This window comes from Sus scrofa, chromosome 9 (genome assembly GCF_054392235.1).
Source record: "Sus scrofa isolate SSC_HxYL_T2T_F1_AM1 chromosome 9, Sscrofa_HxYL_maternal_Yorkshire_Landrace_v2.0, whole genome shotgun sequence".
Lineage (NCBI taxonomy): Eukaryota > Metazoa > Chordata > Mammalia > Artiodactyla > Suidae > Sus > Sus scrofa.
The window spans coordinates 56,617,713-56,631,697 of NC_139391.1; the positions used below are offsets into that span (position 1 = coordinate 56,617,713).

At 47.2% G+C, this 13,985-nt stretch overlaps 1 protein-coding gene across 9 annotated transcripts in view; it reads right to left on the minus strand.

Annotated features, from left to right (window-relative positions):
* The window catches only part of LOC100516455 (uncharacterized), a 136,574-nt gene that overhangs the window by 19,327 nt on the left and 103,262 nt on the right, over positions 1 to 13,985 (minus strand). The gene's annotated exons all lie outside the window — the stretch shown is intronic.

Below are 13,985 nucleotides of genomic sequence, written 5' to 3' on the forward strand. Positions count from 1 at the left end.
TAATCAGAGCTATAGCCGCTGGCCTATGCCACAGCCTCAGCAATGCCAGAAAAGAGCCAAGTCTGCAACCTACACGGCAACTCTGGATCCTTAACCCACTAAATGAGGCAACTCTGGATCCTTAACCCACTAAATGAGGCCAGGGATCAAACCTGCAACCTCATGGTTCCTAGTTGGATTCATTAACCACTGAGCCACGATGGGAACTCCAATGCAAATTTTAACAAAAGAAAATTTGAGGACTACTTGACTCGATGTGTTCTGTGATTGTAAACTTATAAAAAGATGTCCCACTTTTAATAAGGCCAGGAAAGAAGTAGGTTCCAGACTTCCAAAAGTGAGAACTCTGACTCCCGTTTCTTGTCTGGTCTGACTGTCCTGCAGACCAGCCCAGAGGCCTGAGCCCACAGATCAGGTGTCTTTGTCACCATTTACCTGACATGGTCACTTGTGATGTCCTATGGGGCAGAGTGCTCATCTTGTGGCTTGCCAATCACGCATTACTCAGGAATTCCCAATTGTGGGCTTTGGAAATATAAACTGACTTTAATAACAGCCTCAACTAGGAGGACAAGCCTGTCACTAATTCTATAGAACAAATCATATAATTTTTGTTAAAGTTAAACTGGAATGATCTGCTTGCTTTTAGTAATCTGGCTCCATTACCACGGATAGTGACTGCAATTTTGACTTTGCTAAGGCAGTGCCTTCCTTCCCTTGGCCGTTGAAATCAACAAAGAGAAAGCAGTCTCTTTTTTCACTCTTGTGAATAGACAAAGGAGGTAAGGATTTGGTCTCTGAGAACCAGTCTGTGCAGACCACACCCAGCTGTCTGCAGGATTTCTTGCGCTGTGCCTGTGGAACGCCATCTCCCTCACCTGCAGCCCACCCCACACACAGTTTTATGATCTGCCTACAGTTGTGTCACAACTGCCAGGTGAGCAGGTGGGTCTCTGCCAGCTACGTCTCCTCCTGAGGAACTAGGCTGTCCTACGCACCACTTCCCCCCGCCCCCGGCCCCTCAACAAAGGCCTTGTTTGGAAGCTGTTTCCCTATGATGGTTTTCGGTCTCTGGCCCTGGGCTCTCACACTGTCCTTCTCTCGGTCTGATAGGGACCGTCATTGCACAGGCAGAGATCCATGCACACACGCTCAGGTTTCTTGAGCCCTGGTTCTGGGCACTCTTTCTGACCCAGGCTGAGTTCCTGGCCTGCCAGCTTTGGTATTGTTTCTTGGCCCTAAGGGTTGAAGGGATCGGTGGGGAGTTTTAAGGGCTTGGATGACCTTTCCTCCTGCTTTGGAAGCCCCAAGCCCAAGGTTACCTACACGTACAGGCTCTGGGCTTGTCCTCTGGCCTCAGCTCTGTAGAATTCCATCCTGTGCCTCAAAGATGGGCCTTTCCAATGCAGGTGGCCAAGCCCTGCTCCTCCTCCACCTCCATCCTTCCCTTTTCCCTCCTGTTCCCGAGACTTGCGACCAGCACCAGAAACCAACTCTGCATATTTCCTAGGGGCACCATTTCCTGATTTCTTGGAGGCCTCTGGATGCTGGTGCTCAACAGTCACCTAATTTTAAGGACCTTGCTAAACAAAAGCATTCTCTTTTCTCTGGCATCCAGAATGATGACCCTGAGGGTTCAGAGGTTTATTTTAAGGTCTGGTCACCTGCTGCTTTTTGTTTTCCAGAGGAGGGGACAGGGCCAAGGCAAAGGGACCACAAGGGACTCCAGCTTCCTCTGTGATGACTGGAGAGCCCTCTTCCGAGAACTCTGAGCTGATGCTGCCCCGAGGGCTGAGAAATGGGCTGTTTCCTCCAGTTTTACGGGATGCCCATTAATCAGAGTGAGGTTAAGGGTCTAACCCTGGGCTGTGTAGCTGGTCAGGAGCCACACTGAGAATGAGGCCCAGGGGTCTGAGTCCTTGCAGACAGCCTTCCTGTGAGCCTGCCTTCTCTCCCCTCCTTGGAAACTGGTCTGCGCCTCTTTGCGGGGGCTGGAGGGTAAGCTTCCAGCAGCAGTCTGCCTCCTGCACTCAGCTTTGTCCTAAGGCGGGATACGGACGGGCCTCCCTGGTGACACAGCTACCTCCACCTGGATTCCTGGGGCAGGTCCCAGACCCTCAGAATGCCTGCACTTGTGTTTGTGTTGGGGGCACGGTGCCCCCTGATTCTCTTCTCCACTGTCTACAAAGTTTTGCTGAGCCAACACTCACCCAGCCTGACTCAGACAATCCCCAAATAGGTCTCATGCTTCTAGCCCTCAAAGTAGTCTCAACAGATCTATCAGAAATCAGCCTTAAATGGGGGTGGTTTCATGTTTGAGACTGGGCAGTTCTAGAACTATCTTGGGGTGGGGGGGATCTGGGGTCCTCAGTGACCTGCCCTTCAAGTTGTTAGAGTTCCCCTGCCCTTCCATGACCTTTCAACTTCATTCTACCCGGTCTGGCCCTGCACCCTGGGCCGGGCCTGGGCCGGAGCTGGACTGACGGCCATGAAGCTCTTTCCTCAACAAGCTGTGCTCTGTCAGCCTAGTCACGAGACATCCACTCAGCAGAAAATGAGCGGGACCATGTTAAAGACTGTGCCCAGGGGTGTCCCCAACAGTGATCCTGCCTGGATCAGCCACCAGGTGACTGCCTGATTGATCCTCTGGCAGTTTTCTGCAGGTGCCGCCTAAATCTCACCCCCATCACATTTGCAGAGCAGGAAGTATTGGGGCTAAAAAGTTGAAATGTGCTTTGCACACATATGCACACACATACACAGCACACCTATCTCTCAGGATGTCTCTGCACTGAATTGCCTGTTTGCCACCCCTGCAAGGAGCTGCCACTGCTCTGTGTCGATACAGACCTGCCCCTCCCTGCTGCCCTTGCCATGGTGCCTCTTCCAGGTTTCTCCAGAGGCTTCTCCCTCCTCTGTTGACTCTTCCGCTCCTGCTCTGTGCCCAGGAGACAATGCCCTTTTCCTCCCTGCCCCAGCTCCCTCCCGCTTACCCTGCTCAGCATGAGTTTGAAGCCACCTCCTGCTGTTCCTTAGCTAACCTCACCTCCGCTCCAGTCTAACCTGTTCTTCCCTCCGGATGCTTCCTCTTAGGGCATCGGTTTGCCATCATCACTGCGGTCCTGCCATTACCTCCAAGAGCACACAGTTTTGTTGTGGTTCCCTGCTAGAGTGTAAATTCCTTGAGGCTGTTGTTCAGTTTCTGTGTTCCCAGTTTCTTTCTCTGCGCAGAGGCTCCTGCGGCCCACAGACGCTCCTGATCTCCTGCCGACACTGTTCCTGGCCCAGAGATTTTGAGTTCTCAGCAGTAGGGCGGGTCCAGCTCATGGCCACAAAAAGCTCTCCAGGTCACTGACCACTGTTGGCGCCACGTTCACCGACTGTGGGGCCTGAGGTCGCCTGCACATTTCAGAGACAAGGGAGAAAGCAGAGCAAAAAGCTCTGTCCCATCACCCAATGGAAGCAGTGCCCAGCCACTTCCCAGGGAGAGTGTGGAGGGTGATGGGAGCCTACACGTGGAGGCCCTCAAGGCCCAGGGTCAGTTCACCCTCTAACTTGATAACTCTTAGGGGGAAAGGGGTGACAGGCGCTGCAGAAGCTGCCTTCAGATTTCCTTCAAGGAGATCACAGGGGTGGGGACTGCAGCCAGCAGCTGGGGAGGAAGACTTCTACTGAAGTGCTTATCTAAAACAGAATTAAAATCCTGTCTAGGAGTTCCTGCTGTGGTGCAATGGGATCGGCAGCGACTTGGGTGTGCTAGGATGCAGGTTCAATTCCTGGCCCCACACTGTGGGTTAAGGATCCAATATTGCCATAGCTACAGCTTAGGCAGCACCTGCGGCTCAGGTCCTATCCCTGGCCCAGGAACTCCATATGCCATGGGACGGCCAAAAAAAAAAAAAAAAAAAAAAAAAAAAAATCCTGTCTAGACCTGAACCATATTTGTAGCTGATGGCAGCCTGGTGAGGCAGTGTGACCGGCCTCATGAGGCAAAGTTCAGAGGTGGCCACAGGGGGGCTTAGTTAGTCCTGGATGATGGTGAGGGAGGGGGCAGCTGCACCAGGGCTCAGCTCTGAGCACTGGAGCCAAGTCTAAAGCCTCGGGAAGGGCAGTAGCCAGACATACCCTTTCTGCCTACAGAGGGGAGGCTGGGGGAGATGGCAGCCCCTCTTGCAGCCACATTGGAAGCTGGCACAGTCCTGGGCCCCAGAAAGCAAGACACCCAGCCTTCCAGGGCCACCAGCAGCATCAGCTCCAATTAAGTCAGCAGGCACTTTCCCGGTGTCCCCTATGCCCTGTGTTGGTGCTAAGGGCAGGGGAGGCGGAAGGGGGCCAAGGAACACTGTGCCTTCTGCCCTCAAATAAGCTAACATCCTGCTGGAGACACTTACACTTCAGTGAGTTTCGGAGTGAGGGCAGGGGTTGCAGCTAGATTTTTGTGGTATTTACACTGCTCTGCTCTGAGATGGTGTTCTTTTAGGGCAAGGAAGGTGACTCATGAAGATACACCCCCACGATGTCCTCATCAGGCTGGGCTGCCAAGAGAGGGTTAATCCCTCAGCTTGGCCCCTTGTGCACCTGGAAGGCTGATTAACACTGGAACAACAGGTGTTCGATAAGTCACCTGAATATACCTCTAATCCCAGATAGTCGCCCAAATCCTGGGTGGAGGGTGGTTTGGGGCGGCCGAAAGGTCCTGGTAACATCGCCTGTAATCTGGGTGTGGATCCTGAAAGGGATGGGACTCAGCACCAGCCTGTTTCGGCCTCCCTGCCTCCTGCACTTGCCTCTCCAGTGGGCGGTGGGTGCGTGGTCCACCCTGCCTCCTCTCCTGCCTCCGTGTGTGCCCAGCCAGCTGTGCACCCATTCAGCTGTGGGCACTGGGTCATCGGTGGCCAGGAGGGTGCGGCCAGCGGGGCTGGTAAATCGCCGTGACAGGCTCCTTTCATACCTGACCTCCTTTCCTTCCCAAACCCTCTTCCCTTCTGTTTATTCTGGCTGCAGATTTATTAGACACCCAATGAAGTGCCCATTTAACTCTGCAAACTGTCATTACCCCTGCTTTATGGATAAGGTCGTTTACTGACAAAACCCTTTAAACATGCTTTAAACAGAAGGTGGGGAGGGATGAGGGAGAGGAGAGGACGAGGAAACAGTGCCCCAGGTCAGTGAGGAGGCCAGGAACAACCGAAACCAGAGGGCAGCCTCTCCTGCAGCTCAAGAATGTAGCCAGGGCCTGGAGCTGCCTGGAGCTCACCCCGTCCATCAAGATGTGTGTCATCAAGCCTGCGGGACGGGGGTCTGGAGTTCACTCTGTCTCAGCTGCGAGCACCTGCCTTGAGTGGTGGCCAAGAAGCCCAAGGCCTGTCGGTTGAGTCTTTCCCCTGGGGGATCCTTGGTCGGCGTGCTGGTCCTGCCCAGGCTCCCCTCCTCCATGTGTACCTTCTTCCCTAATACCTGGCTCTTTAAACACACATGCAGCCCGGTCCAGAGGGCAGACCCTGGTCCCGTGTCTTTCTCTGCACTCTGACCCACACGCCACGCCCCACAAGGAGGTCTGTTTACATCATCACATCCAACACCTCTACAGGCAGCCCCGTGGAGGCGGCACTATTAGCATCTCCACTCAGAGATGGGGAAGCGGAGCTAACGTGGTAAGGTCCCTGGCACCACTCCCCTAACACAGCTGGGTGTCCTTCTCACCCCCAACCTTGGCCTGTGCTTACGTCTAAGGAGGCTGAGACGACTGAGCCTGGTCTGAGGTCAGCAGACCCCCGTGTCCCTCAGCACCTCTGCTCCCACACAGCTCTAACTGGGGTACTTTTCAAAGCAGGCCCTCACGGTGGGGTTCAGGAAACAGACCTCAGTCTGCCCCTCAAGTGTGAAAGATCAAGCCCTCCATCTATGCTCCTATACCTGCAATGACACTCGCTACTCCCCCCGCCCCACCTTCTGTTGTGTTTCCAGAGGCTTGGGAATAGCTGGGAAAATAGCTGGGGTACCTGGGTTATCCCAGGGACGTTGGAAGGGTGCTAGTATCTGGAAGGAGCTCAGTGGGAGGGGTCATGTCTGGGGCCCAGCCACAGCACAGCGTCCTCCCTATGGAGTGGTGAGCATGGCTGGCGGGCTTCCACCGCAAAGCTGGAGGGGCAGAGAAGAAGCTGGGAGACCCCTGGTAGGGGCTGCCTGGAGTAGTGAGGCCTCTGTTCTAGCTCCAGACAAGGATGCTGCTCTTTCTCAGCAGTCCTGGGTGACCTCTGAGGTCCAGGCCAGTTTTGGAGCCCTGGTTCTGGCCCTAGGTCACCATGCTGCGACCCCTCACAGGCCCGGGGCTAGTCTTCCTTTTCCTCCCCAGCCTCCTCCTCTTGATTTCTCCTTCAGCCGTTTATTTCTTTTTACTGGCAGTATGTGTTCCATGCAAATAAATTCCATAATATGAGAAGTACACCATGACTCAAAGCACAGTTACACAGACACAATGACAATCCAGACAATCCAATTCAACATGCAAATAAGCAAGGAGTGTTCATTCACACACACAAACGCTGGAGCTGCGCTGGAGCTGGTTGTTTTGTACTGCTTTCTAAGGATGGCAAATATTTGCATTTGTTATCAAGGCTACTGTGCCTGTCTGGACCCTGAAACAGCAGTGTATGGTCACGGCAATCAAAGAAGTCAATGAATGTGCATGTCTAAAAAAAAAAAAAAAAAAAGCTTCTGCACAGAGGGAGCTGTACAAGACCTACTTTGCAGAATCAAGCTGGTTTTAGACTGTGTCAGGTTCTAACTATTTAAAATACTGGCTGACACAGAGTGTGCCTCAAAGCTAGCTTTATTCACAAAGGTGAAAAAGAAAGTATTTACAAAAATAGCATGAGAGAATTTTTCTGAGCTCAATTCAGGCGAGTTTCCAATGTTCAAGTTACCTCATTTTTTTTTTAACTTGCAAGATTTACCAAAAAATGCTCAGTGGATCTTTAAAATTTTTACATATTAGTTTACATGTGCTGAAGCCAAAAGCATTAATTTAAAGTTATTTGAGGTCATATTCTTGTGGCTAAAAGAACCTGACTCTCTTTTGGTGAATGGGAATATGTGAAGAGAAATGTCCAGCTTTTAACCTTTTTACCTAATAAGCAAGATTTAGTGATTATCTTGGATTTGGTGTAGTTTCCTATCCATCACTACACTGGCACAAGTTGATTACTTTCAGCAAATCCAGTGCAAAATCTTGGAGATAATTTAGCTCCCAAGGGGGTAGTGAAGGCTTATCAATAGAAATCTTCGTCCAGAGTAAGTCAGCACTAAATCAGTGCTGCCTAAACAATACGAAGAGGGTTCATAATAGAACCTGGGGGCTCCTTCCACTGTGCACATAAATAGGAGCATGCAAGCCTTTCATACTACCTAATTATTTAATAGCAGCATGGCTTTAACAAAAGTCAAAACCCAGTCTCCATCCCACGCTCTATTCTTTTACTCTAGACCAAGGTAAAATCTTTTTATGTCCAAAGTGGAGTTTGGGGTGTCCATATTTCCTAAGCCATACTTAATATATATATATATATCTCTTCAGGCTTGTGCAAGAAACTGCATTTCCCAGATTTAACACTGGCATCCATCATCCAGTTAAATCCCTCAGATGTTCTTCAAACCCAGTCACATTTGGGAATCTTGGTATTTTCTGAATCATATTTGTGTCAATAAAATTAAGGAGTGAAATTTAATAGTTTTGGTAAGGATATTGTGATTCTTTTTTTTCCCCCTGCGCCCATGGCATATGCAGAAGTTCCCATTCCAGGGATGGAACCTGAGCCACAGCAGTGACCCAAGCCACAGCAGTGACAACGCTGGATCTTTTAACTACTAGACCACCAGGGAACTCCAGGATATTTTGATTCTTGCTTTTGTTGCCATCTGGACTTCAAGATGCAGCTGTCTCAATTCTGGAAGATGAGGTAGGGAAGTGAAGCTGGGTTTTGGCCAGAGCCGAGGTCTTAAGTCCAAGCTAAAGAGCTGGTTGTTTTATATCTATAGGTTTCCCCTCCATCTCTTTTTTCAAACTTGCAATGTATTTGTAAATTGGATGTTTTGTTTCCATGAATGTTAAAGTGATTTATATCAGGATGAACTCTTGATGTATTTTTATCTTAAAAAAAGAAAAGAGTTTCTAAGCTCTGCCTTTGGAAAAGAACCAAAAAACAACCCAGTGGCAATGGAAACTCCAGGCACCTAGATGATGGTCTCTATATTTTATTTCCCACTAAAAGGAACCAGGACTCCTTGGAAATGGCTCGTTCCAGGTTTGCAGCAGGGATTACATAAGTCTGTCTTGCACCAGAAGGCAGTGGAACTATTAAACACCGTGAGGTTGTGTCAAAAGGATGTAAGGGACACAGGTGCTAACTTGAAGAGGCCTCCGCTGATTACAAATGGGACAACCAAGTGTTGGTGAGAATAACAACTGCAATGGGTTGAAAGGCATCAAATGTATCAGTCTACGTGTTCAGCCTTTTAAAAGTAAAATGAGTTCATCACCTTTGGAGGGATGCTAGGAAACCAACTTGTGATTTTGAAAACTGGTAAATAAAAGAGAAAACGTCAAGCATTTACCCTCTGTGAACTGTGCCACCAGGTAACTAAATAACTGATGAGGGGAGTTTCTCTTTATAGAAAATCATAAGGGAACAAAGGATGACTGATTTAGAAGGTCACCACTCCAAACCTCACGGAATTAGCAAATCTCAGTGACGATCACCCGTGTACGTTAGCACCACAGAATAAGACACGACCAGACATTGCATTTGTCTTGATAAAAGGAAAGAGTTTTGCAAAAGAAAAAACATACAAACAATCCTGAACCGGATTAAGCTTCTACATCAAAATATCAATTTACAGGACACAAAGGAACAGAGAACATGTGAAATGATGCTCCAGTGATGCAATCAGCAAAGTCCAGACAATCTTCCCATTGGCACATCTAGAGAGACTTTCTCAAGTTCCCTTTCCAAGTCCCCTTGGCGTCCAATTTAACAGTCACACTGTGAACTGTGTTACCATCCCAAACCTACCTACCTTGAACATGACTAATTCAGGCATTTACTTTTCTGCTCTCTGATCACAGCATTCAATTCTTCCCTTTTTTTTTTTTTTTGTCTTTTTAGGCCACACCCACGGCATATGGAGGTTCCCAGGCTAGGGGTCTAATCCGAGCTGTAGCTGCCAGCCACAGCCACAGCCACACCAGATCCAAGCCACATCTGCGACCTGCACCACAGCTCACGGCAACGCCGGATTCTTAACCCACTGAGCAAGGCCAGGGATCGAACCCGCAACCTCATGGTTCCTAGTCAGATTCGTTAACCACTGAGCCACGATGGGAACACCAATTCTTCCCATTCTTAATTCAGCTATTTCCCTGACAATTATTTTCAGATGCCACCAGGACCCCCATTTCATAGGTTTATTTTCTCATAAAATATTAGCTTTCGCCTTTCTTAATTTCACTCCTTTTTCACCTAAGATTTCACGCCCCATTAATATCCTGAACTTCATTTCTGTTTATCTTTCTGTCATCGCTGTCTAGCAAGATCGCCAACCCCACGTCAACTGAACCACTTCCTCCATGTCTGTCTACACAAGGGCAGCAGATTGCTGCTGGAGGAGATCCCATGGAAGGCTGAGTGTTACCGCTGTCTATTTATGCCACACAGTCTCCTCTGGTGCTCCCCGGAAAACATTCTGCCTTCTTTTAAACACATTGTATTACATCTGCAGTGACTATTTCAAACCTTCTCCACTTCACTCTCAGCAGGTGATTTTGCCTCCCACCTTTCATTCAAAAAAGAAGCCGCAAGATGGGACCCTGCCCCTAACTCTCTGCTGCCAAACCTACAAAATATTTCTGTTCCCTGCCCCTCTTTTTTCCCTCCTGTGATCAAAGGGGTGTCCTTGCCTGTGTGCAAAATGACTTTGACCTGTGTTTTGGACGCCTGACCTCCAACCTTTGGAAAAACTTTCCGTATAGATCAGACCTTCTCATTCCCTCCTCTATAATCTCTGGATCTCTCACAGAAGTATTAGTTTCATTGAGGCACAACTGACATGCAATAAAGTCCTGTCTAAATTGTGTAACTTGGCAAGTTTTGATGTATGTTTATACATGTAAAACCATCACCACAATCAAGACAGTGAACATGTCCACCCCCCAGAAGGGCTCGTCGTCCACTTCCTAATCCTTTCCTCCAGCCTCTTCCTCTCCGTCTTTCCCAGGCAACCGCAATCTGCTGTCAGTCACTGTAGATTAGTCTATGTTTTCTAAAGATTTATGCAAACGGTATCATACAAGATGTACTCTGCTTTTGCCTGTCTTCCGCTCAGGTTATTATTTTGAAATCCATCCATGTTGAGCATAGATATTTTATTCTTTTGTATTGCTGAGCAGTTTTCCAATTACGTGTAAAAACCAAGATTTGTTTATCCATTCACCCCAATGATCGACGTTTGGGTTGTTCTGAGTTTCTATTACGAATAAAGCTAACAGTAAGAATATTAGTGTACGAGTCTTTGTGTGGCTGTCTGCTTTCTTTCTCCAGGAAAGGCTAGGTAAGGATAGGCTTATGTTTAGTTTTTTTAAGAAAATGACAAATACTTTTCCCAAGTGTTGTACCATTTGACATCCCTACTAGCAGCGTGTGAGAGATCTGATTCCTCCACAGCTTCATTAACTTAGAATGGTCACTCTTCTTACTGTTGGTCTTTCGAATAAGGCTGTTGTGGCTTCTAAGTGGGGTTTTAATAAGCATTTCCCTGGTGACGAATGATGCTGAACATCTTTTCATGTGCTCATTTGCCATCTCTATATCTTTTCTGTGGAATGTCTGTTCAAAATTTTTGCTCATTTTGAACTGGGCTATTTGTTTTCTCAAGTTTTGTTTTGTTTTGAGTTTTTTTTTTATATTCTGCGTACAAGCCCATTATCAGATATATTCTTTGCAAACATTCTCCCCCACACACTGTGCCTTATCCTTTCATTCTCTAACAGTGCCTTTTGAGAAGCAGAAGCTTTAAATTTTGATGCTGTCAAATTTATCAATTTGTTCTTTTATGGATTGTGCTTTTCGTGTCGTATCTCAGAAAATTTTGCCTAACCCAAGGTCACACAGATTTTCTCCCATATTTCTTCTGGAAATTTGTATTTTTAGATTTTACACTTAGGTCTATAACAGGTTTTTGAGTACCTTTTTGTATAAAGGATGAGGAATGGACCAAAATTCTGTCTTTTCTTTATTCTTTGCTTCTGTCTCTCTTTTGCACATGGATACCCAATTTTTCCATATCCATTTATTGAAAAGATTTTCCTTATTCCACTGAAGTGCCCTATTTTTTTTGGGTCAAAAATCAGTTGTCCAGACTCACTTATATGTCTGGACTCTGTTTCACTGAACTATTTTCTCTGTTCATGGCAATACCAGACTGTTTTAACTACTGTAGCTTTATAGTAAGTCGTGAAATCGGACAGCATTTTTCCTCCAACTCTTTTCTTCCTCTGCAAAATTTGTTTTGCTATTTTGGGCCTTTGAATTGCCATATGAATTTCAGAATCAGCTTGTTAATTTTTTTTTTTTTTTTTAGGGTCGTACCAGCAGCACATGGAGGTTCCCAGTCTAGGGGTCGAATCGGAGCTACAGCTGCCGTCTTGCACCACAGCCACAGCAACACTGGATCCAAGCTGTGTCTTCAACCCACACAGCTCACGGCAATGCTGGATTGTTAACCCACTGAGTGAGGCCAGGGATCAAACTGGAAACCTCGTGGTTCCTAGTTGGATTTGTTTCCGCTGTGCCACTATGGGAACTCCTCATCTTGTTAATTTCTAAAGAAAAGATTGTTGAGATTTTGACTGGAAATACATTTAATCTGCTGATCAATTTGGGTAAAACTGACATCTTAACCATACTAACTCTCCCCGCCCATGCATAAGGTCTATTTATTTGTCTTCTTCAATTTCTTTTAGCAATTTTATAATTTTCAGTGTCCAAGTCTTTCATATTGTTGATCATATTTATCCCCAAATAGTTCATAATGCTGATACTATTGTAAATAATCAGTATTCTGCCAAATACTTAAGGGGGCCATCTGCAGCTTTCTGACGTTCTCCCTCTGAACAGCATTCTACTTATTGGTACTCTGTCCTGACAACTCTGACTGCCTCTGGTTTCTCCAGAATATTTGCTTTGTCTTTTCAACTTAGGAAGCCCACCTGGCGTTGCCTGAATTCCCTGTCCCTGAACCACAGCCTGGAAGTTCTCTCTCATTAGTAAACTGGAGCCATTACATGGTCACCTCATTTCCTTTCCATTTCTCAGGGCTCTCTGTCCTTGTTTCTCATATTTTGTTTCCTATGTTTTTGTCATATTCTTTGTTGTTACCGTTTCAGGAAGGAGGGAAAATCTGGTCACTGCTATTCCATCTCGAGCAGAAGCTCCTTCAATCTATTCAAATAGCAACTCCTCCTGAGTTCCCGTTGTGGCGCAGTGGTTAACGAATCCGACTAGGAACCATGAGGTTGCAGGTTCGATCCCTGGCCTTGCTCAGTGGGTTAAGGATCTGGTGTTACTGTGAGCTGTGGTGTAGGCCGGCAGCTATAGCTCCGATTAGACCCCTAGCCTGGGAACCTCCATGTGCTGCGGGTGCGGGCCTAGAAAAAAGACCCAAAAAAAAGGACAAAAAAAAAAAAAATCAACCCTTCCATCTTAAGAAACAAACGACCTTTTTGAATACACCTCTGTCTCCAGCTACTGACCCTTCCCCTTCCCCAGCCACGTTTCCTGACAGAGTTACCTGTATCCACAATTTCCATTTTCTTACTTCCCACTTGCTGTTCAGTCGACTTCTACTCCGTCACTTCACTGAAGCAGTTTTTTATTGAGGACAGCAGTGACTTTCATGTCTCTGAAGCCAGTGGACAACTCTCAGTCCTCATCTTGCTTGAACTTTCCGCATAGTTGGCCATTCTTGAGTCCTTTCTCTTTTGGACCTCACAACACCATACTCTTCCCTTCTTCCTCTTCAGCATCTTTCTCTTGAGTTCCTTTGCAGGTGCATCCTCATCTATCAAGGCTGTTACATTCTTGCATCTCTCTAGGTTCTACGCATACTCTCTATTTTCTCTATAAACTAGACTCCCTAGGCCATCTGATAAAAATCCACAACCTCAAATAGCACCCAACTCTCTACCTAACATCCATACTTAGCTGCTGAGAAATGCATCAGAAACCCAACATATCAACATTAAACTCGAAGGAGTTCCCACTGTGGCTCAGTGGGTTAAGAACACAACACAGTGTCTGTGAGGATGTGGGTTCGCTCCCTGGCCTTTCTCAGTGGGTTAAGGCTCTGGCGTTGCCACAAGCCACAGCATAGGTTGTGGATGTGAAGTGGACCTGGCATTGTTCTGGCTGCAGCACAGGCCTGCAGCTGCAACTCCAATTCGACCCCTAGGCTGGGAGCTTCCATATGCTGCAGGTGCGCTCCCCCCACCCACCCCCCAAAAAATTAAACTCACAATTTTTGCTCAAACTTGGCTTTCCTTCCTTCTTGATAACTCATTTCTTTTTGCTGCTGAATAATATTGCAGTGTCTGGATATACCACAGTTTATCTGTTCACCTGACGAAAGACATCGTGATTACTTCCGAGTTTTGGCAATTATGAATAGAGCTGTTGTAATTACCCATGCACAGTGTTTCATGTGAACATAAGTTTTCAACTTTAGGTAAATACTAACGAGCATGATTGCTGATTGTAGGGTGAGAGTATGTTTAGTTTTATGGGAAACTGCCTAACTGTCTTCCTGGGTGGCTGTACCATTCTGCACTCCCACCAGTAAGGAAAGAAACTCCTGTTCTCCACATCCTTGCCAGCATATGCTGTTGATAGTATTTTGGATTTTGACCATACTGATAGGCATGTAGTAGTACCTTG